This window comes from Canis lupus, chromosome 1 (genome assembly GCF_048164855.1).
Source record: "Canis lupus baileyi chromosome 1, mCanLup2.hap1, whole genome shotgun sequence".
In the NCBI taxonomy this organism is placed as follows: domain Eukaryota; kingdom Metazoa; phylum Chordata; class Mammalia; order Carnivora; family Canidae; genus Canis; species Canis lupus.
In genome coordinates this window covers 65,513,796-65,539,358 of record NC_132838.1, presented here as the reverse complement: position 1 = coordinate 65,539,358, position 25,563 = coordinate 65,513,796, and the positions used below count along the sequence as shown (strand labels likewise).

General features: G+C 37.4%; 1 long non-coding RNA gene and 2 pseudogenes across 2 annotated transcripts in view; 1 reads left to right on the top strand and 2 right to left on the bottom strand.

Moving 5' to 3' along the window:
* The window catches only part of LOC140637022 (uncharacterized), a 105,892-nt gene that overhangs the window by 5,024 nt on the left and 75,305 nt on the right, over nt 1-25,563 (top strand). For both annotated transcript variants that reach the window (XR_012034272.1, XR_012034271.1), the window contains exon 2: nt 14,299-14,423. This is a non-coding gene — a long non-coding RNA (uncharacterized lncRNA). The remainder of the gene's footprint in view (nt 1-14,298; nt 14,424-25,563) is intronic.
* Nucleotides 5,612-6,016, bottom strand: LOC140618183 (ribosomal biogenesis factor-like; annotated as a pseudogene).
* Nucleotides 17,927-18,583, bottom strand: LOC140618134 (phosphatidylinositol N-acetylglucosaminyltransferase subunit P-like; annotated as a pseudogene).

Below are 25,563 nucleotides of genomic sequence, written 5' to 3'. Positions count from 1 at the left end.
TTAAAATCAATAGATGACTTTTTTATGGGGAAGGGAACTCTGCTAGATTGGAAATAAGAAGTTGCTAATTTTAGATTTTCTGTGGAAAAAAATAACAGGCTATTTTTGGATCTTCATGCTTCACAAACCTATTGAAGTGCATACTTTAGGAGAAACATAGAAAAAAATAGCAAGATCTCCCCCCCACCCAAGACTGCTGTTGGTTCTAGCGGATTAGAATTTAACTAACTCTGGGTAACTATTGATTGAAAGACAAAGCGCAGAAATTTTAAATTTTTTTCTGCCTTTAGCCTTCAAAATAATGTAATCATGTATCATGGCCATTGAGATAGAGACACTTTTTTAAAGATAGATTTTGGTCTTAAGTAATAGCTCATTCCATTGCTAGGAAATGAGTACCTAAAAAAAATAACAGTTCTCTTCAGAACTGCAAAATTCATCAAGGCAATGCAACCTCTTTGAAAACAAAATGTCATGGGGGACCCCTGGGTCGCTCAGTGGTTGAGCGTCTGCCTTCGGCTCAGGGCGTGATCCCAAGATCCTGGGATCGAGTCCCGCATAGGGCTCCCTGCAGGGAGCCCGCTTCTCCCTCTGCCTGTGTTTCTGTCTCTCTCTCTCTGTGTGTCTCTCATGAATAAATAAAATCTTTAAAAAAAGAAAGAAAAGAAAATGTCATGGCTCTTAGCAGAGAGCAAGCATGCTCAGCTGCAGGATGGAGAAGGGCTGCGTGCTGTGCCTTAAATATGCACTAAAGGTGTTTCCATAGCACTTTTAACCTGAGAATCCTAGAGCATTATTGAATCATGCATGAATCAAAACTCACTGCATTGTAGGATTTTCTTGTCAAGGCTGGCTATCAGGATTTTGGTAGAATAGTCTCAACAGGAACATAATAAAGTCTGAAAATAGGTTAAGATATGAGTAGCAAATAGAAAACCCATACAAATGTTGTTTATAGGCACTTCAGTGTATATCCATCTATAAGGAGATAGAAGTGTCTGCATACAGAAAGATATAAAAAGCACAAAATAACTAAAAGTGTTTTAGTTGATATGACCTGATTGTTAGTATATATGAGAGGCTGTGGTAATATCCAGCACAGACCAGTAGTCCAAGCCAGGGAAATGCTGCATTGTGTAATGAAGCCACCATTTGCAAAATGGAATTTGCAAATTTTGTATGTTTTGTATTTTCTCTATTGCTGAAAATTGCATTCATTGTATTTATTTTGTACCTTATCTTTTGTATATTCTAACATATACATTTTTGAATCAGTTTCTTCATGCAATTTTTAAAACGTACACCCTTGGAAAAGCAGACTTTAATATTTTTTATCTCCTGGTGCCAGGGGGATAAGATTGTTATATTAAAGGGTTGGGAGAATGATTCCCTCTGGTGTTCAGGTGAAACACATGAAAAATCCTGTTCTGTGTGTATGAACCCATGAAATATCGATAAATTCTGTATTTGTTTGCAAAGATCCTAGTTGGGATAACAAAGGTGTGAGCAAAATTTAAAATTGAAAAATTCCAACGATACCTTAATGTTTTTTGTGTGAATTGGGAAAAAGGAATGTCCACACTTTGATTTTAACAATGAAATACTGTTCTCATTCCAAAATGTAGTATGAGAACTACTAGGCTGGGAACCTCAAAGTAGGGGCTAAATAAACAGAACTGTGGGGGGAAATGATCTAAAAATGAAACCAAAGAGGGTATGAACAGAGATCTCTAACAGAATTGTTAGTTTGTATACTTGGAAGTAATAAGACTCACTCATTCATCATGCCTGATTTTTCGGACTGTGCCTCTCTTAAATTTATTCTCATTTCCAGGCCACTGAAGTATTAAATACCTACTTCGAGCAGTGCTCCCTGGTAAGCAGCGTGGGCAACACCTGGTGAATAAGACCCAATTCTCTCACCCTCAGGAAGTAGCAGGAGATATAATATAGGAGTCTAAACACAAAGAACTATTACACAAGATGGGATTTACTCAAGACCAAAGTAAAAGGAAAACTGCATGCTAGGGGCATAAAGTGAAAAATTCATTTTTAGAGGGTGATTTCATCAGTGGCAGTTCCAAAATTTATGTGTTGGATTGGGGACAGCAATCCTGTTGAAGGGTGGAGGCGACCCAAGGATTTTTGACAAGTTCCACTTATATAATAAGCACAGTTTTCATTTAGACATTATGTTTATTGGGGTGTATGTACTGCCATCAGATATTATGAGGTGGGTTGTCTAACCTCTTATCCATCCTTTGGTGCAATCGTAGGATTAAGAGAAAAAGTGGCATTTGAGCAGAGCCTTGAAAGGTCTCTGGAATAGCTTTGATTCTCAACACACTTTCTCAGAGAGGGACCAGCATTTGCAAGGATACACGGAGGCTGAAGATGCAGGCCATTCTTGGGGGGAGAAGTGATCCTTAGCTTCTAAATAAAATCTTAGCACTGAGCTTCCTGGCAGCTGGAGTGAAGGATCTGGAGCAAAGGTGTGTAGAAGGGAGAGAGTTGTCTGGGGGAAATGAATTCGGTTCCAGCCAAATCAAATCATGGGGAAGCTTGTCTGCCAACCTGGGTGTCTTCTTGAACTCATTTGCAAGTTACTGGAGGTTTTGAAGATAAATGACATTTCAGAGCTGTAATTCATTAGATTGGTCCAATCACATTTCTTCCTTGTTTTGTCATCACTAACTTGAAAGCACTGTAGTGGAAGAAAAATGCCAGGAAAATGTGTGTTTCTAAATGGAATTTTTGATACTCTTTGTTTCTCTGCACAATTTAGCCACTGGAAGAGAATTGTCCGGATGGGTAACTTGGCCTTCGGGAAACTCATAGTATTTAATTACGTTTCTTGGGTTTATTTAATATAACCCAATTTAGATGAAAGGGCATGTTCACTGTCTATTTTGTGGAGAATCTGTAGAATTATGCCAAAACTTGCACATTAGCATTTACAGATTTGTTTAGAAATCTGCCGTGCCATTATTAAAATCAGCACACGGTTATACTCTCAAGGATTAAGAGAACTTCCTAAAAGTGAAGTTTTTGGCTTCATTGACTTCCTAGTAACCTATGGTACACAGACGATGCACGCTATCTTAGGTTTACCCATACTAGATACTTGCAGTGAAAGGCGGAGTCCTGATTCTTTCCTGCTACTTTCTTGCTGAAAGAGAAACATAAATTACAGTTACTTTTCCATAGGGTGCATAAATATTTAAGGATGTTACAATTCAGGCATCCTTTAACTGTTTTTGGACTCATAAAGACACATTCTTCCCTGAAAGGCCTTGTCAAAGTGAAAGTAACTTGCATTTAAAGGGTGAATATTCAAAACAACCAAAAAGAGTGAATAGTCATTCAATAAAGAACAGTAATATTTAAGAAGGAAATGCAAGACAGCCTTCCAATAGAGATTTTTCTTTTAGTCACTGCATTGCAGGTTAAGCATAAAACAAAGCTCCTGTTGGTGAGCAAAGGTTACCAAAGTATAGTTGTTATCAAATCACAGTGGAGAACTTGCAGTGCTGGGGCCTGGCATTGGACGTTACATCCAGCTTCAATCCATTGATCAATCATCTAGTGAGCTCTTTAGAGAATTCAAAGGCACTGTAACATGTGATTTTTTTTGGGGGGGGGGGGGGACTTACTATCCAGAGACTACATTAATGATAGCTGCTATTCATCAAGTCCTTAGTTTGTGTCAGTTAGCTAACAAAGTACGATGTGGATTCGTTTATTTAATCCTCACTGGAAGTCCTTGAAGTAAGACAATCATTATCTTTATTTTACTGGTGAGAAATCAGACCCAGTGAGGTGAAAGAACTGCCCAAGGTTTTATGGGTATTAAGTGGTAGAGTCAGATTTGACTCAGGAAATCCAAAAATGGGCCAGTGCTCTTACCCATTACTGGATATTGCCTTCGAAAACAATGCATGTGCCAACAGGTAGAAGCAATGCACAGTTTGAGAAAAAAGTTGTTTCCCAAAGACCATTTAAAAGTGTGTTGTTTGGAAGGCCAAATCTCACAGCCACTATGTGATACCTGGTTGGTGTATTGGTTTTGGTTTGGTTTGGTTGTGTGTGTGTGTGTGTGTGTGTGTGTGTGTGTAAATGTGGTTGGTTGGTTGGTTGGTTGGTTTTTCAAAAAGCCTAAAGACTCCACAACATTTGCTTTGACGTGGATGGAACTGCAGGGTATGATGCTGAGTGAAGTAAATTAATTTGAAAAGGACAATCATCATATGGTGTCACTCATACGGGGAATATAAGAACTAGTGAGAGGGACTATTAGGGAAGGAGGGGAACTGAGTGGGAAAAATTAGAAAGGGAGACAAACCATGAGAGACTCCTAACTCTGGGAAACAAACACAGGGTTGTAGAAGGGGAGGTGGGCAGGGGGTTGGGGTACCTGGGTGACGGGCACTGAGGGGAGCACATGATGGGATGAGCACTGGGTGTTATACTGTAAGTTGGCAAATTGAATTTAAATAACAAAATCAAATACATTTTAAAAAGAAAGACTCCATGACAGGAATGCTTGTGGTTAAGAATATAAGCTTTGGCTTCAGACACCAGTGGGGCCATTTCCAACTCTGTCACTAGCTAGCCACAAGGCCTCAAGCACAGTCCTTTTCCTGAAGCTAGGACCTCAGGGGTTAATGATACCTAATAAAAGAGTAAGGAAGAAATGAAATAATGAGTGTCAAGTGCATAGTAATATGCTCAACACATGAAAAGAGAGATTTTATAGCTAATTAACTAATTTTGGGTCCTGAGAACAGGGGACCACTTTGCTGTTAACTTTTGTTTCTTTATTGAAATTGAAAGCATGTCTTTTGCTTTTATATTATGGTAGCAATACATGATTATTGCAGAAAAATTAGTAAACAAAGTTAGCAGTTACATTTAAATTGCCATTTAACCTGATAACCGGACAATCACCGATTAGTGATGAGGATGATTATCCTTCCAATTTTGTATCGTTTTCATTTCACAAAATATGAAATCATTTTGCCTAATACTATTTGGCAAACTGCTTTTTAAACCTAAATTGGTATACTGAACATTTCATTAAATAGTTTATAACATCATTTTTTTTTCTGATAGTAATCTTTGATATGGATGTATTATAAATTGACTTAACTGTTTCTTATTGGGCATTTAAATGTTTGCAATTTTTTTCTATTATGAACAATGCTGAAATTTAGAAAAACCCTGTAGGTAAAAAAAAAAAGTGCACGTTTTAATTATTTTTACTCTAAATTATAAGTAATAGAATCAAGTGACTGAAGAGTATTCATATTGTAAACACTTTTGATATTTCCTGCCAAATTACCTTTAATAACAGTTGGACCAATTTACATCTCTGCCAGCAGGGTGTAAGAATATTCATTTTTCTGAATCATCACCAACACTAGATAGTTCAGTAGTTGCCAGCCTGATGGATAAGATAGTATCTATCATTTTAATTTTAGAGTTTTTTATTATTAATGATGTTAGAATTTTTTTTCATGATCTTATTGGCTATTTGTAATTTTTGTGACTGTTAATATACTTAAATATACTTAATTTTTCTCTTGAGGTAGTTATCATTTTTTTAATAAAACATTTAATTTATTGGTCTTTTGGGGGGTATTTGATGTATCTCCAGTGTATTACAACTGAGCCATTAATCTTGTTGCTTTATCAACATTAACTGGTTCATTTTCATGACACTGCTGAGGAATCAGCTGTTTCTGCAGAGGTTCAAGGGAAAAGGCCTTTTGAGAAATTTGCAAATTCCTTTTGTATATCTACAAAAGCTGTATTCACTCTGTTAACTTCATCATTCACAATGTTTATCTTCTTAAGATTAGTGGTAACTGGTTTTGCTTTGTTTTTAGACTTAACGTTTTTTTTTGGCTGGCTATATGAAATACACTCCTGGACTTCTCTCCTCTTAGTTTGTTCTTGGCCATTGTCTTCGATACCCTCGTGCAGCAGCTCACGATCCAGGCAACGCCATCTACACGCACAGGCTATCTTTTTTACTGTTGAGTTAAATCTACTAAATATAAGGACACCTAGGTGGCTCAGTGGTTGAGCATCTGCCTTTGGCTCAGGTCATGATCCTGGGGTCCTGAGTCCTGGGTCCTGGGTCCTGGGTCCTGGGATCGAGTCCCACATCGTGCTCCCCACATGGAGCCTACTTCTCCCTCTGCCTGTGTCTCTGCCTCTCTCTCTGTGCCTCTCGTGAATAAATAAATAAAATATTTTAGAAAGCTGATTATAAACCAAAGCACTTAATGTTTGTCTCATATATTATAAATATACATATATATTTATTTCAATTTCTCATTTTCTCTTTGATGTTTATGTATAGAGATTTTTTTTCAAGTTTATTAGTATTCAATGTTTTTTTTTTCCCCTACTTAGAAACAATCTTTATTCAATCTAGAATTTACTTTGGGATATTTTTTATACAGGAATGAATTTTAGTTCACTCAGCAAACATTAACTGCAGGCCGACAGTGTACCAGGTATCATGCTTTTTTTTTTTTTTTTTAATTTATTTTATTTATTTATGATAGGCACACAGAGAGAGAGAGGCAGAGACATAGGCAGAGGGAGAAGCAGGCTCCATGCACCAGGAGCCCGATGTGGGATTCAATCCCGGGTCTCCAGGATCACGCCCTGGGCCAAAGGCAGGCGCCAAACCACTGCGCCACCCAGGGATCCCCCAGGTATCATGCTTTTGCTTGGAAAGTCCTTGGTGCACAATGTAGACAGAATTCCTGCCCTCAGGAGGGAACTCATCCTTTAAATGGCTCTTTAGTTGTCTCAGAATAGACTACTGATGCTCATACTTTACCTTTTTATTGATTTAAATTCCTTCTTTGCTGCTACCAAATCCATGTGTATAATCAGGTCTGCTTATAGACTTTCTATTTGATACCATTTACTTGTTTCTCTGTTTCTGTGCCAGGAGCTCACTGTTTTAATTATTGTAATTTTAAAACAATGTATTTTAATTAATAGTAAGACAAGGACTAATTTCATTCCTCTTGTTTTTTTTCTTTAATTTTTTTCTTGACTCTTTTCTTTCTTCTTTCTTTCTTTCTTTCTTTCTTTCTTTCTTTCTTTCTGTCTTTCTTTCTTTCTTCTTTCTTTCTTCTTTCTTCTTTTTTTTTTACTGTTTTTTTTTCCATTGTGGTATAATATGTATGAAGTCAAACAAAATCTTCCATTATAAGCATTTTAAATGTACAATTCAGTGGCATTAATTATAGATACAATATTGTGTGACCATCACCACCATCTCTAAAATTTTTCATCACCTCAAACAGAATCTCCATGCCTATTAAATAGTTAGCTTCCTATAATTCCCTTCTCCTAGCCCCCCGTAACTTCTAATCTACTTCGTTTCTCAATAAATTTACCTTTTCTAGATAATTTTATATAAGTGGAATCATAATATTTGTGCTTTTATGTCTGGCTTATTTTACTTTGCATAATGTTTTATCTTGCATAATGAATGATAAAACATTATGCAAAGTGAACTACAACTATACTATGTTGTAGTATGTGTCATAACTTCATGCTGTCTTAGGGCTGAATAATTAGTCCATTGTACATAATACTGCATTTTGTGTATCCATTCAGCCCTTCTATTTATATAGTTGGTAGAGAGCATTTGACTCTTGATCTCAGAGTTATAAGTTCTAGGCCTATTTAAATTTTTCTATTAAAAACTTTTTTTAAAAATTATTTATTTGAGAGAGAGACAGAGTGCATGAGAGAGCATGAGTGGGGGAGAGGCAGCCTATTCCCTGCTGGCTCGAACCCAGGACCCTGGGATTGGGATCATGACCTGAGCCAAAGGCAGACACTTAACCAACTGAGCCACTGAGGTCTCCCTAGAGATTGCTGTATTTTATTTCTTTATTTTTAAAAAAGATTTTATTTAGTTATTCATGAAAGACACAGACATAGACAGAGGGAGAAGGAAGCCCTCACAAGGAGCCCGATGTGGGACTCAATCCTGGGATTCCAGGATCACACCCGGAGCCGAAGGTAGACACTCAACCACTGAGCCACCCAGGCGTCCCTAGAGATTACTTTAAAAACAAACATTTATACTTCTGGAAGAACTTTAATCATTTTGTCAAGTGCATCCTCTACTGTCTTCTTAACAGGCTCTCATATGCCTTTCTATCTATGTTTCAGTCCATTATTCCTATCTCCCTAAGTTACGAGTCCTGAGTGCCTTCAAAATGGCCCAAGCCCAGCATTGTACCTTGATCCTTCATCGTTTCCTTCCCTAAAGCTGTTCCATGCAGTAAAATTAGTTACTTCCATCTTCATTCTCCTAATAAGAATGGAGAGTTCCTCGGTGTAATTGATCTCATAGAGGTATTGGGAAAACAGTCTGAATCATCTGTCCCTAAGTCATGAATGTTGGATGGCTCCTAGCCCTCTTCGTAGGAATGGGTATTTTAGGAAGAGGACATTTGAGAACTTAAATGATTTGCTATATTTTTTCAAATTCCAATAGTATATCAAAGTCTTTTTTCAAATTTCAGTCTATAGAGGAATAATGCATTTTTGAGTTGAGGGCCAGCTCCTGAGTCTGTCCATCCACGCTGTCCGAAAACATTTCTGTTTTGTCATATGTTATTTCTGTTTTCACTGATGGACCCATTCATTTTCCTTCCTTTTGGAGTTCCTACCATAGTAATGACATAACTGAGCCCATTAATGGTGAAAATGTTGGAGGTAGTTTGTGTGTCTGATTGGCAAGGGTAGATATAAATCAGGTACAATTTTAAGATAGAGACTTAATGTAAATAATCAAATGCTGTGCTGTGGATACCAACCCACAGATCAGGGATGGAAAAGAGAAATGAGGCTGGCATGTAATGAGACAGCTTCATGGTTGTTTAAGAATAATATATTTGAAAAAGTGATGTTTCTTCTATTCTTTGCAGAGGTATGGACAAGCTCCTAGAAGAAGCTGCAGTTGACCCTTGAACAACATGGGTTTTAGCAGCGCAGATCCACTTATGTGTGGATTTTTAAAATAAATATGATACAGTACTGCAAATGCATTTTCTCTTTCTTATGATTTCTGTAATAAATGTTTTCTTTTCTCTAGCTTCCTTCATTGTAAGAATATTATATATAATACATATACAAAATTTGTGTTAATTGACAGTTATTGGTAAGGCTTCTGGTCAACATTAGGCTACTAGTAGTTACATTTTTAGGGAGTCAGAAGTTGTATGCAAATTTTTGACTATGTGAGGGATGGCACCCCTAACATCTGTGTTGTTCGAGGGTCAACTGTATTGGATTGGTGGTATTTATTCTTCCACTGTTGTATGTATAATGTATAAAGAGCAATGACTTCGGAATCATGCAGACTTAAATTCTTGGCTCTTTCACATAGTGACCTGTGTTATTTTAGCCATATTAATTTTTCTTGTACGACTTAGTTTCCCCAACTGTAAAGTCTACATTACTGAGTTGTTTTAAAGATCAAATAAGGTAAATAGCATGAAACCTCCTAGAAATATATAGTCCATTGTTTATATTTTCAATGAAGGTCAATTTCCTTTTCCTTCCTTCCCTAAATAACAATAAAAATAGTCGGTATAGGGAAAAGCAGCTATAACACTGAATGTCAACCCTTCTTAGTTAATGGCTGAATAAAGACAATGTCTTACTTTTCCAAAATGCCTCAATTTTCCTACATGTAGCTTTCATTTCACGCTTTGTTAAATTATGGTGCTTGCAAAGCTCCTTGAACTTTACCAGTACAAAGCACACTGTAAGCAGGATGGAATTAACATTATCCCTGGTCTGTAAAGTATGGTACCTGCATTCTTAGTGATTGACAGGATACATGTGTATACTGTTGATGTCGCCAAGGGACATATTCTCGTCTGAGTCCTGCAGCAGTGTTTTGCCACCTGTAACTGTGCTGAATAAAAGTGGTCCCATCTATCATTTCTGTAGCTTTTCCTCATAGAAGCAGTCTTGATAAGGATAAGAAACCCAGGACATCACAGCATCAACAATCCTTTCCTCTTCAAAGGCATCTTTCAGACAAGGCTCTAACAGTCCCTTACAAACATTAATTATATAAATCTTATACACTATTGCTTTGTGGGAGGTGAAGTATTTAGTAAAAATGCTCATCTGAACAGAGGTTGTCTGTGTGGGGGCAGGATGAAAATATGAAAAGTGGGAAGTGGGTGCTCAGCATGCATTCATTGCTGATACAAGGTCAACTGTGTGCTTGGCTAGTCCTGTGCACACTTCTGCTAGGTTTTCAACTAATGTAGAAAATACAGGCTATTCTTTGTTAGAAATTTGTGAGTAGTATGAACTACTTGAATACCAAAGAAGTTAATTCTTAAGATTAACTGTGCATACTGCATACCCAATGGCATCCTGAGGTCATATGATGAAGGAGCAACTTCAGGTTGAGCTCAAATTGAGTCAGGATGGCTCAGTCTGACTCCTATAGGGAATTAAATGGTAAATAAGAGATTTGGGAGTCCTTCATCAGAGTATCTTACTGGTAGAGAAAGAATTACTGGAGAAGTGAGGTTTAAATTTAATAACAATAGTGTGTAGGATCTGTATAATTCATGCATACATGATAGTGTCTACACTTTTTGTTTGTTATTGTTTTATTTTTTGATCATTGTTCCTAATCTGGGGTCCTTCTATCACCAGTGACTCACAATAAGGAGTCATGAATATTTGTTTGGAAAAAAAGTCATTATTTTAAAAGCCAATAGAGATCACATACATATTATTTATTTTAATCTTTAATAATACTTTTTAGGCAACAGAATCATATATTTATTTATATCATGAAGATACTGAATAGACTAATAAATAGGTCAATTGTTTTCAAAGTTTCAGTAGTTCAACTGTCTTCTGAGTTTCATTGTTACCTTTTAAGGTTTCTTATAATTTATGTATTTTTGATTAATCTTTAAAATGGAAAAACAGATTAATAGTGTTGTTTGTTTGATAGGTATTAGTTTTTTGTGTGTGTTTGTTTTTGTTTTGTTTTTTTGCAGTATAGAAAGATATCAAAGAGATCCTTGGTGCCCAGAATCCAGCACAGCACCTGATATACATTAAATAATCAATTGTTTGCTAAATGAATCAAAACTCTTACCATAAACCATTTTCCTTGGTTGAAATCTTTGCTAGTTTGATTCTCTGTTTCTGAAACACTCATTTCTGTATTTTATAAATATAATTTAAAATAGAAGGATTATTTTCTCTGATGAAAATCTTATGATTGCCCATGGTGATACTTGTTCAGAAAACACAAGAGCTACTGTGACACTTTATAAGAACTACCTGGAGTGAACATTCATTATCTTCCCAGTACCTATTACCCCTTGCCCTCCTAAGTTGCAATACTCAGATTTTCCTTGGAAGAGCCATCCCTCATCACTGTGTAGTAGCCATTAGGCCATTAGCTGAGGTGAGACTGAACTGACTCCAGTCCAGGGGTGGACCCTAAATTGGGATAGACCAACCAGTCCGAACATTCCCCTTCTGCTTGCTGTGGGCTGGTGCACATACAGTCCCCAGACCACTGAGAGTGATGCGTAAGCTCAGTCAGGGAGCTTATTGAGAGGTGAGAACACGAGAAACCCTCCTTCCTGGAAGACTGTTTTGGAATCCTGAAGGAAGCCTGAAGATGACATTACAGAGAAGGGTAAAACCAGGGAAATTGTAGAAAAACATAGCCATGTCTCTGACTGAACTGTACCTGAAGCCAGTCCTTGCACTGAACCTGTTTTATGAGCCATTAGGTCCCTTTTGTTTTTAAACCAGTTTGCATGTGGTTGCCTGTCCTTTGCAAGGGGAAGAAACCTTTAATGGTTATATAGTCTTATCCTAATCATATTCTTCTATGGGAAAATTTTTCTAAAATATTAGATTCTCCACAACATATTTTGATTAAGTTTTTGCTTTTAGAGACAGGCACAGCCAATTCCCAAAGCACAAAAGTTTCCTCAGCCTAGAATACAAAGATAGATTTATGTATTTTAGATAATAAACCTACTAGCGAAATTGGTCGAAGTTTCTAAGAAACTTTTCTCACGAGTACCCAAGATATTAGGGGTTTTCGCATGGCACAATCAATTCATCTATCTTCATGCACACCTGACATCAATCATTATAGCTTTGGGTACTGTTCACTAGAAAAAAACCCTATTTTGAAGGAAGTTAGAAAACAATCTGTTGTTAACAAAAAGTCCATTTAAGTAACCTTTGCCGAGTTGATGTTTTTTTTCATGCCAATGAGTATTTTTGCTTTATATTCAGTCTTGGTTTCTGTCATTGTTCATTTCAAAAACTCCCCAAGTCAGACTTTCCATGAAGAGTCATCCAGAACAGAATATATTTGGAATTCTGCTTCTCATGACCTAGTTGTATCACAAGAGGGATCAAAGAGGTTTTGTTCTGTTTCTATAATCAGCCATTTCTTTGAGAGGGCAGAGTCATAAGAGTTTGAATTATGCTTAGAAATGCATACAAGGCAAGCAGCTACATGGCATTTTAATTACCTCCCTCCACTCCAATGAAAAACAACACCAGGCACAAACAGATGTCTCAGGTTAAATTCAGTTGATTCTCCTAACGTAGCAAATAATTGGACTGTTTCCTTTCTCCCCAGGCTTTTTCTTTTCTTTTTTTCCCCCCTTATTTTAGCCTGTTTGCTCTCCTAGTTCTTCCTTTTTTATTTCTGAAGCATTCACCTTTTGCTAATGTTAAGAAAATTCCTACTGGACAAATTCTTCTCCGTGCTAGACTCTACATGACATAGTATTAATATTCACAAAGGGAACAGATGGCTGCCTTTGGCATCCACCAATTATAGTAGTACCTTGCTTAGTCTGAATTGACTAATTAAAATCCTCAATTAACTAGAATGGAAAATTCAGCATGTACAACCCCTATGGTGACCTCATGTTATAGCAAGTTTGCAAATGAGTGTTTAGAATTCTTTCCCTGCCCTTTGAGGGGACAAAAACAAAAGGCAAGGAAACAGACTCATCTAAGGGATTTATGAAAACTCTGAAAAAAACTCAAACCCTGATATCCATTGTTTGCCCTGGCATCAGTATAATCTAACCAAAGTTCCCATATTTTTTCAACATCTACATCTATAATTTGTTCTTTTCAATCATCATTGGAATTTAGATTAATCAATATTTTAAAATTTTTCTTTTTTGTATTCAATTTGATGAGCATTTACTGAACCTCCAAGGTACTCAAAAAACTATGCTGTTAAGGCCAAAAAAAAAAGTTTTCCGATTACCATTGCTGCCTAAGAAATCACCCCAAATTCATGGCTTAAAATAATAGCAGTTATTTTATTATGCTCACAGATTCTGTGGGTCAGGAATTCAGGAAGGCCTCGGATGGGTAATTATGGCATTGCATATCTCTTGTAGTTGCCCTAAGGTAGAGGTCAGTGCTGGGAGAGCAGGGAGCTGGAGGAACTGAGGACTTTATCTTCCTTCAAGGAGCTTCAGGACGTATCCATGGGGTGTCTCCAAGTGGCTAGGTTGGACTTCCTTCAGCACGATGGCCTCAAGACAGTTGAATTGCTTACACGGCAGCTCAGAGCGAATGTTCTGGCTAACAAGGTAGAAGCTAATCACCTTTTATGACCTAGCCCTTCAAGTCATGCTGTGTCTTTGCTTCTGCATTCTGTTGATTAAGAGTGCGTTCCCAGTCCTTCCAAATTCAAGGGGAAGAGAATTAGATTTTGTATCTCATTGAGGGAGTGGTAAGTTTCTGGAAAAGCAGGTGGGACTGAGAATGTGGTCATCTTTGAAAGATACAATTTACCATAATGAGTGAGATATAATATCTTTGACAAAGAAGCCCATAATCTAGTGGCTGAACCCGTGATTCTCAAAGTATGCATTGAGGTACCCCAGGTATCTGTACCAAATTCACAGGTAGCTACAGGATACTTTACATTTTGGGGGGAAATAATATGACGTCTGTCAGACACTAGGTCAATTATTACTAGTAGGTTGTTTGGACCTAATTACTTAATAAGTGGAACGGTTAGACATTTCTTGTGTCCTACTTATGTTATGAAAAAACTTACAGAGACAGAGAAAGTTTAAGAATCTCTGGGATACAAACAAGACATAGACGTTCAACCTCAGTCTTAGCAGGCCATAACTGACATCTGTAGGGTCCAGGACATGAATACAAATGGGACTACTAGTTTGCTCCTTTCTTTTCCCATTACAGCTCCTACCTTTGTGGGATGGACATGCATGTGTGTGGACACACCAGCTTTATACCCAGGCTCTGTGCATTCTTTCCCCCACTGCAATAGCAGCTGCTCCTTGGCCATTAGAGTGAGTATCCCACAGGTAAGTTAGCCCTCTGGAGGAGGGGCCAGTGGAAGACACCCTCACGGAAGTAGGATTTTGGTTTAAGCTAGGAATTCTGGAGTCCTACAAACCCAAGAATTGATCTAGGAAAGGAGACCAGGATTCTGGATAAGCACGCCTCTTTTGCCTCGCAGACCCTTAGCCCATTTGGAGGGGAGGGGCTGGAGGGCCTTCTAAAATACAGGGGCCTGGGCAAGTCCTGGTCTAAGAGAGGTACTGAGATTTGGCACAGAACCCAGCATATAATTGGTCCTTAAGTTATACTTGATGGATAAAATAATCCAGTACAGATTCTGATAAGTATGATGACAGATTAAATACTGGCTGCTATGAAAATTGAAACAAAGAACAATTAGTTCTAACTAGGTATCTTGGGAAGGCTTCTGTGCATGTTACCTTCAAGGATGAGAGAGAGAAGAAGTAGAGAGAAGTGGGACGGGAACTCAGTAAAATGCAGTGATTAGGGAAGCTGCTAGAGGCAAGCATCAAAAGAAAATCTAAAACTATGCTGCCCACTATAAACTCCGTGAATCTGAATTTAATAGCTCTTTGAAGCATACACACAGGGGCCCTCTTTCAAAAAAAAGAATATGAAATTAGATAGAAAAAGATTGCACAGATTATACATTTATAAAAGCTCACAAAGCCACAAATACCAAACAAACATCTAAAAAGAATAAGTGTGCCTGGCTGGTTCAGTCAGAACATGTGACTCGATCTTGGGGTTGTGAGTTCAAGCCCCATGTAGGGTGTAGAAATTACTTAAATAAATAAAAACTAAAAAAAAAAAAAAAAAAGCCCCAGAAAGAGCTATTTTAAATTACTTAGCTGTCCGCCACACCTCTATAATACTTAAAATATTGTTTTGGTTGTACAGTCTGCTTATTTTTTATTGCTTTATTAAATATCAATGTTATATTCTGTAGACAGAACAGAAAGACAATTTGATCTAGTGCTGATTGAATATTTAAAATTTTTTATAGTTCATAAAATGTTAACACCATCATTATTAGTAATGACATGTAAGTTGCAGTCAACTGTTGTCAACTGGGGTAACCTCTGTCCTCCTGTTGAACTGTTACAGACCTGCTTTATTTTTAATATAGTTACAAGTTTCTTCCCTTCAAACCTGCAATTCTGAAATACTATGTTTCACACAGCTATCATAAACTCTGAAAAAACTGGAGCTTTAATAATTGTTATACTACATCCTCACATATATTCCTCAGAGGAGAAAGCATCTGTTTTGATTAGATCTTGATGGGAACCAAACCCTCTGTTAAAATTTTATGCACTTGATGATTGGAAGAATTTACTACAGATTAGCTTCTGGCTCCATAATTCCATCCTCCACCACCACATGCTGTCGAGCTATGTAAGAATCAACCTCTGGCTCTTCACCATGGTGTTGAGAGACCAGGAGAGTTAACAGAGTAGGCAGGAAGGTATTCTTAGCATCTGTTGCATGCTGGGAGAGCTAGCTGCAATAACGTTCATGGAAGTAACTGTGAACCATATAAGTGACCATGTACTGAAATTCTGTGTATCCCCAACTGAATCACCTGCTCTGTAACTCATATCCTCAAAGGGTACAAGGCTACCAAGTGCCACCTACTAAGAGGGGAGCCTGGAGAGGAAAGAGACAGTGGTCTTAACCAATTGCTGTTAAAAATATATTACTTTGCACATTTTACAAAATCATGTGTCCATGTGAATCTAATGCTGTGCCCCTCCTGCGCCAGGACCTCAGAAAGGGCCCATGCAAACTTGGTGCTTGAAGGTTAAACCTCATTCCTGTAAGTCTGCCTCTGTTCACCATTCTCTCTGTATCACTAAAGGAAACAAGCAGCCCAAAGAGAGAAAGCCCAATAGAAATAGCACTGGACTGGAATCAAGACAACTGAAGCTTTGGCTGCAGGTCTCCCAACTCTGTTCCTTTGGGCCACCCTTTGGGACTTACTCCCGTTATCTGTTAAGTGTTGGCCCTTCCTCATCTGCAAAAGGAAATGGGAAATAGGCATTCTAGTGTGGGACCCTTTGTGTGTCTTACCTGCGAAGTAAATCATACTAATTTATGCAAATTATGTACATTTTAGTCTGGATTATTTCCATCAATGACTACTGCCATTTCTGTGATTCACATTACTGTGAGAATTACAGCCAGTATGCAAGAGCTTAAAAATAGTTTAACTCTGACACAGAGAGGGGCATGTACCACAAAAGCCTCATGAGAAGCAAGAACAAACAAGTTGTCATTCCAATACCATTATTGAAAGTACATTGAAGCATTTTTCCTCCAGTTTTAAAAAAGTTTGTCTTTCAAAAAAATGTGCAGAAGTCCCATAAGCTCCTGTAAAAACACTTCAAACGTGGAGATTTATATAGCAAAAAAAAAATACAGATCTCATCTCCAAATTTCACTCCTGAGAGGAATTATGGCTAACAGTTTAGACAAGTGTGTAGCCTTACAGAACTAGTCTATGCGCACACAATGGCAGATGACATTTTGACATATTAACTGAGGAGTTTTCTTTCCACTGCATTTCCTGATGTTCGTGGCCTTTCACCCATTCCATCAGCTAGCACATTCTGCGCTCGCTGCCTCAGGGAAAAGATAACCCAACTGAATACATTAAAAAAAGGACGACAACAACTGAGTCTCTAATTTTTGAGTTTCTAGTCCTTGAGGAAATAGAAAGACACAGGGAATAGAAAGAGCTTTGGAAGAATATATGAGACGTCAGAAGAATCCTTAGCGCTTTCAAAACTAGATAAAAAAGATTTCACTTCTCCCAAGAAAAGAGAGATTTAAGAAGAAAGGACCTCTGGCCACTTACACTGCTTTTCTCTGAAAATTAGAAAAAGGCCATGTTTTGGTCAATGAATGACAATAAGGTGCCTTGTTGAGCAGATCCTTCCTAGGGGCAGTGGCTTAGGCAGCTGATTACACCTTCGTACAAAGACAAAAGCCCCTCCTCCTTCCAGCGGCCTTGGTCCCATATCAAGGGTCTTGCCTTTCTAGATTTCAGCTCTATTCATGCCCAAGTAAGTATCTCTCTACAGTGTTCAAACTACATAACTATATGAGACATCTTTCCTGTGGGTTCCTGAGAAAGAAGGTCTTCTATCCTGCCTCCCCAACACACATGGACCTGGTAGTGAAGAGACAGGACAAAAGCAGGCTTAGGGAATTTGAGGGTATACACTTTGTGCCTGCGTTCTAGGTAGATTCTCAGGCAGGGGGAGTGACAAGGCCCCAGAAGCAAAAGAAATGTCAAGAGGGTAGCTAGCATTTTTTATGGGAATGCAGTGTTTCATTTATTCTGTTCATTAATAACTAATATTTGAGAACATTTATAATGGAACTTAATCTAAGAGAAGTCCAACTTACTTTTTAAATATTTCAATATCAGCTACTAATAAAAAAGTCAAAATTATTACATAAAAATTTATAATAAATACTTGGTGTTAGTCTGTGCAAGTTAGTTTTTGGCATGCAATTCTTTAGCTGAAAGAAAGAACATTTTGGTTTGCTTCACTAACAGGAATATTTCTTTATTTTCTTTATTTTTTTTAGAAAGGGGAGAAAGAGAGAATCTTAAGCAGCGTCCATGCCCAGCACAGAGCTGGACACAGGGCTTGATCTCACAACCCTGAGATCATGACCTGAGCTGAAATCAAGAGTTAGACACTTAACTGACTGAGCCACCCAGGAGCCCCACTAATAGGAATATTTCCTAATGCTGGGATGGTGTCTTCTTGGTATTTCTTCTACTGTTGATTTTTAGCATAGTTACCTATGATTTTATGAATGGCGTTGAGTGGAGAGGTACTCATCATGTTTATTCCAAGTAAGAGTTCATGACTGATTACTATAGATAGTAATGAGGAAGTGACAGGAAGTGTAACTGCCCAATATTTTTGAGGCATAGGTTTTGGGTTTTCTTTTTGTTTCTCATTTGTTTTGTTTTTTTTGTTTGTTTGTTTTCAGGCCGATAGGTTAAGCCTAAGGAGTCTAGCCAAGATTCAGGATTTAAAAAACCCACACAAAATATAGTATGAAGCCTAACTGGGAGCTTAACAGAAGAACAAAGCCATAAACCACTTTCTGGGAATGGCAAAGGTGAACTTTCCACCATTTTCCCTGTGGCTTTAGGCCATCTCCAATACACACTTCTTGCACGTGTGCATAAGACTCACTGGACTTTAGATGGTCTTTCAGAGTTTCCTACAGCCTAGCACGTATGGAATGACTCTTGGGAAGGGCATGGGAGTAACTGGAGAGCCAGGCTCAGGAAGAGGAAGATACAGAAATGATTGGCATGATCCTAAGGTGGATGGCTAGACAGGGTAAGAAAGGATCCTGGCATGCTGGTGCTGATAGAGGACAAAACCAGGGATGAGCCATCTTTTTTCACCCTCAACTTAGCCCAAATAAGCCTTCCTGGAACTTAAATGCAATGTCAGGAATTAGTTTTCTATGAGCAGATAAAAGTAAGGTTAAAGCAGAAAATAACTTCACTGTTTTTTAAAGTTACATGTCTTGCACATCTAAGGTTGTAAGTCAAGATTTGTACTTCATTAGCATTGCAATGCTAACAAAATTGTATGCATGCTTGACAATATATTTGTAACAGTCTTCTATATGAGCACATATAAATCTACCTCTGTAAAAAATCCTTTCATAACATGGCTCAGGTAACATTTATCTAACCATTGGCTGGATGTTTAAGTTGTATCAGATTTTCACTCTTAGGAATGTTGCAGGAGTAATCATCCTTTTACATAAACCAACTATTGTTACACAGCCTCTTTGGACAATCTTTTTGTGTACTTCCATGCCAGGTGTCAAGAGGATTACATTCCAGTTGGAAACGCACGTTTGTACACACACACACTCACATCAATGTAAGAAATTATGTGTTAAAATTCATGCTTATTTGGATTTTTTACCACCATTTTTATTTTTTAAAAGTTATTTGTTTATTTAAGAGAGTGAAAGCCAAGCTGGGGGGTGGGAGTAGAGGCAGAGGGAGAGGGAGAAGCAGACTCCCCAGGATCATGACCATAGCCAAAGGCAGATGCTTAACCCACTGAACCATGCAGGTGCCCCACCTTTTTATTAAATGAAATGTTATGTGGCAAGTCTATATTTTAAAGATTGAAAGTAGAGGCCTTCTGGATGGGTAGAGGAGGAAGGCTAAGGGATTGGATGTTCGGGTCAACTCTGTCCCTGTTTCAGTGTCTCACCTTTTCCGGGCTCCTGTCTAGGAGTCAGTTCTAAGGCACAGGGATGATACTATAGCCCTTTCCATGATCACTGGTCAGGAATACCACAGACAAGATTTAGGATGTCGGCCTGGCAAAGGCAGCTGGGTGTCTCAAGTATCTTTTATGGCATTTTGACTTTGGCTTCTGTGTTTTAACATCAACTATTGTGAGGTGAGTTCTCTCTTTTGTGTTCCAAGAATGCATAGTATATCATTCAATTACAGCACTTATCACATTGTTCCTTCCCAAAAGTACTACTCCAGAAGAGGAACAGTTTCCTTTAGCTTTGGAATCTATAGAATGTATCCATAAAACCTGGCAAGTACTAGCTTTTCCATAAGGGCCTTCTGAATGAATGAATACATGCGTCACACACATTTGCCTAACTTAAGTACAGTACACACAAACTCGTTTTCAAGTGTATAGATACTTTTAAAAAGTACAAATGTACCTATTTTAGTTTTCCCTAGGCTTCTTTGTACCTACTATATAGGTTTTCAAGTATTCTTTAGAACAGATTTATAGCAAAGGGCTGGAATTGGTCCAAATGTCCCACATCATATTCTTGCAGCCACCTTTGGTAGATGACATAATGAGAGCAGCATATGTACCACTATTGCTGTGTGTAAAGGATGGAGTTGGTAAATGTTAAGCAAAAATGGAAATATATCTGTTTTTCACATCTGAGAGTTAGGAGACTCAAAGACTGCCCACTCCACACAAACTCTCAATTTTGTTACCAGGATGAGTGGGTGGGAGATCCTACAGAATGGAACACAAAATGAAGTGGAGGAGAGAGCATACAATAAGTGCCCAATAGGTATTAGAGAGATCAACCATATAAGGGTAGTAGTTTTTTTCCTTGTATGTTTTTATTTTATAATACTTTCAAACTTATAGAAAAGTTGCCAGAAGATTCCAAAAGATACTCTTCACCTAGAAGGTTTTCAAAAAGATAAAAAATTGAGAGTTGCAGATATGATACTACTTACCCCTAAATATTTCAAGTGAGCACCCTAAAATCAAGGTCATTCTTTTGCCTAACAAATATAATCATCAAAATCATGAAATTAACATTGATATAACTTATTTTGTGATATACAGACAAACTTTTCAAATTGTCCAAGTACTTCTCTTTATAGAAACCAACCAACCAACCAACCAACCAACCAACCAACCACAAAGCAACAAAAAAAAGCTGCTGGATCTCACATTGCATTGTTTAGTCTCCTTTAATCTAGAATAGTTCTTTAGTCTTGCTTCATATCTTATGACACTGACATTTTTGAAGTGCACAGCCAGTTATATTATAAAATGTTCCTTAATTTGAGTTTGCCTAATCATGATTAGATTCAGGTTATATATTTTCAGCAGGAAAAACCTAGGAGAGTTGCTGTATCCTTCTCAGTGCATCATTCTGCACTAAAAAGTTACTACTTTTTTTCATTGCAATTTACAAATAACTTAGGGGAGCAACTTTGAGATGATATAGATGTCTGGTGACTTCAACTATCCTCATACTAGTTTGCCACCCATTGAGGATTCTTGCCCGAAGCAATTATTTCAATGACAGTGCTGAACAGTGACTTTCCCTGTACATCATTTATTCTATATTTACTAGTTGCTTTTGTAAAGAAGAGCTTTCTCTTTCTACGTATGTGTGTATATCATTATGGACTCATGATTCTTATTTTATTCAATAGGCTATAAATTACTGTCATTATCATTTTGCTGTTCAAATTTCCAAGATTGGACTAGCGAGAAGTCCTTCAAGCTGGTTTCTTTGTCCTTTTGATATATCCCTATAATTCTTATTTTCTGCCACTCAGGTTGTATCTTTCCTGTCTCAAACTTGTTTTGTTTTGTAAATAGAAAATGAGTATAATTGTTTCTAGACTTCTTGGTTGACAGAGCTGGGAAAGCCACAGGGATCATTCAGACCTTCCTCCTTTCCACATTTGTAACTCTCTTCTTGGTCAGTGAGAACACTGGCTCCCATTGACCTTAATATACTGACTTATTTGCTTAATCCTAGAATATGCAGAAAGTAGTTTCAGAATTGCTGATATATATGTCTATGAGAAAAAAAAAAAAAGCTCTACTCATTGAACTTCAATACCTGTTAACACTTTTTGTCTTTGGCTTGAAGGGATATAGCCTAGTATTCCACTTAAAACTTCTTGAGTTCCTTCTCCCTCCTCCCTCCAATTTAGTACATTTGTTTCTGTTTATATTTAATTTTTTTAAGTTTTTTCCTCTCTTCCTTGCTTTCTTGACTACATGAGGCACTCACATGTTTCCACAAGTCAGAACTCTATAAAAAGTGGTATGACTTCCCACATTTGTTTTATTCATTTCAATAGTCTTACTGGTTTCTATTTCATCCTGCTTATGTTTCTTTATGCACAAATAAGTAGACACATGTATATCTTCTAATTTTCTGTTTTCTTACACAAAAAATAACTTAATATAGGTATATTTTTCTTTTTTTACTTAACAGTACATCCTGGAGAACACTCTGTATTGGTTCATAGAATTTATTCCTTGTTACAGTTGCATTGTACTCCATTGTGTCAATGCACTAGAGTTTATTCAACTGCTCTCCTATAAATGGGCATGTAGGTTGTTTCCAATATTTAGAGATTGTAAATAATACAGCAACGAATAATCTAAATTGTGTTGTATAGATATATTTTTATTTGGGGGGTATTATTTTCAGGGTAATTTCTTATAAGTGGGCTTGCTAGATCAAAAGGCAGATGCATATGTAATTTTGTTAGATATCACACATCCCTGTCCATAAAGGTTTTGTACATACCCATTAACAAGGTATGAGAATGCCTGTTTTAAATTTTTACCATATGATAAATATTATCTCATTATAGTCTTAATTGACATCTATTTACGTGAATGAGGTTATTATATTTTAATATGTTTATGGGCCATTTTATATCTTTTTTGATGAATTATCTATTTTTATCTTCCGTGAATAATATTCAGTTGTCTCGTGGAATAAATGGAGTAAGTGAAATAAATATGCTTACCTTTAAATACTTTTTGAGAGTGGCCAATTCAGTGTTTAGAGGATTACATGTTTCCTCATCTGTAACTCATTGTTACCCAGTAGAAGTATTGATAGGACTCTACCCAAGCTATCCCAGAGAGAAGGAAAATACAAATCAGGAAATTCTGTAACAACTAGAGACACTGTTCTTATGTTTGCAATTGAGTTTGGAAAATCAGGGAAGAAAGAATGAAAATGAGAGCTGGTTTTTCCACTTAGTTGGGTGGTTGAATTAACTGACCTTTAAGGTCTCTTCCACCCTGAATTTTATGATTCTGTGAATCATTCCTCTGACTCAGGCCAAAATAGTGATGAAATTGCTGGGGAGGTGTGGAGGTTAGAGGTGAGCTGGAGATGTGGTGAGTGGGTGAGAACAAGGAGAAGAGGGAAGCTATCTTAAGTAAGAGTATAGAGTTAAGAAATAATTTTTTCTCCTTTCAAAAGCTGGCATCAGAAGGGGGGGTAAAAAGGTGCACTGACAAAAAAAGGAATATTGGGTGGATAGGAAATTGCAAGGTATAGTAGTATGGTCATGGTAGAGGATGGATTTAGGGAGTTGGACAGGATTGAATAAGATGGCAAAAAAGCATAGCCAGCCACCATCCAAACAGGGAAAACAAAGCAGTTATGGGGGTGCACAAAGTCTTTCAGAGTGATATTTCTTTCTCCAATTTCATCTACTTTGCATATACATATAAAAAAACTGCTTTGTATAAGACAATCTAATGTGAAATCTGTAAGATTTTTTTTTGAATAGAGACACATGCACTGTGTTTTGAAAAACTGTCTTCAGATTTTAAGGCCATGCTTAGAGGATAGACATTAAGGGAGAAGTGAGAAGCCTCTACAGATCAAGGTATTTCTTTTTCTTTTTTTTTTTTTTTTTTAAGATTTTATTTATTTATTCATGAGAGACACAGTGAGAGAGAGGCAGAGATACAGGCAGAGGCAGAAGCAGGCTCCATGCAGGGAGCCTGACATGGGACTCGATCCCGGGTCTCCAGGATCAGGCCCTGGGCCGAAGGCTGGTGCTAAACCACTGAGCCACCCAGGGATCCCCTAGATCAAGGTATTTCTAAGAAGAGATTGAAAGTACCTTGAAGCAACTGAATGCTATTTAGCTATCAATTATAGGGGATGTCTTCCTTCAGTTGACCAATGAGAGGTTGAGATGGCAAATCACTGCATATGAAAGTGGATGTGGATTTTCATTTCATCTTAAAGAAATACTCAGAATAGTCATATACAAAGGAGAAGTAGGACTGGAGGACCACAGCAGTGACAATGGGACTGTTCGTCTGTTGTAGTAATGATGATGATACTGATAATGATAATAATCATCAATACTCACTGAAAAGCTTAAGCTTCTATTTTTCAGGTATAATAGTATCTTTCTATCAACTAAAGGAGTTGAAAAACATGTGAGAGTAAAAATTCACATGCAAGCAGAACCAAGGTAGCATAAATAAGAAAATAATGTTCACCTTTAAATGACTGCCATGGTTCCCTTGCTCTTCTGTGTGGGCTTTACTTTGCTCAACCTCTGACTGGCTGAGGGGCAGAAGACAAAATAAGAATCCCTTGTCCCAGCCATCTGTGTCCTATACAGCTCTTCCATTCTGAATTGAGTAGAAAGAACAATGAAAATGTCTTTTATTTGCCTTTTGGCTCTTTTTTTTCTTTTGCATTTTTTTGACATTTTATTCATTTATTTAGGAGAGACACAGAGAGAGAGGCAGAGACATAAGCAGAGGGAGAAGGAGGCTCCTCATGGGGAGCCTGAGGCGGGACTCAATCCCCGATCCAAGGATCACACCCTGAGCCAAAGGTAGATGCTCAACTGCTGAGCCACCCAGGCGTCCCTTTTTTTTGCATTTAATTCAACAATTATTTACGGAAAACCTACTCTGAGCTCAGCACTGGGTAATTCATTATAATACCTTTCATTGGACAATGTGCTGAATATTTGTTTTATTATTGCTATGTATATTGCCAGCACACACAGCCCAAGAGAACAGGAACTTGGTTTATTGTTTTATTTCCAAAAGAACCCACCGATGAAATGCACACAATATTTGTTTAATGAATGGAGAAATGAATGGGTGGATGGAATGGGGATATAAGGATGAACAAGATGGAATAGTTCACCCTTAAGTATCTTACAATGTTGAGGTGAGAGTGGTAATAGACACAGGAACAGATAGTTAGAAAGCAATGTGGAATTTAAGGCATGAAGATACATGCAAGAGATTGTAGAAACCCATGTCCCAGGGTTGAAGGTGAATGTGATAGAAAAATATTACATAAATATGACTGTATTATTAGTCATACTTCTATAATCCTATTTTATTCACTTTTTCTTATCTTCTTAATTTTCTTCAACTTAATATTTAATGTCTGGGTATGACTGGGCCTGCTCAAAAGCAAACGTATGGACTTAGTACCAGAAATAGCTAATAGTTATTGAGGGCTCTACTTTATGTCATCTCCTCATGAAAATAGTTCAGTATTTTAACTTATTTAATCCTCACAACCTTTTGAGGTAGTTACATTTATTATTTCCCTTTTGTAGATACAAAAAACCAGGGCACAGAAAGGCTAAGTGATTTGTCCAAGGATGCACAGCTAGGTAGCTGGTAGAATGAGGATTGTATCCAGGTACTTCATTCTTGATGCTTTTTTTTTTTAATTAAACTATAGTTGAAACACAATTTTATATTAGTTTCAGGTGTACAACATAGTGATTCCACAAATCTTTACCTTATGCTATGCTCACCACAGATG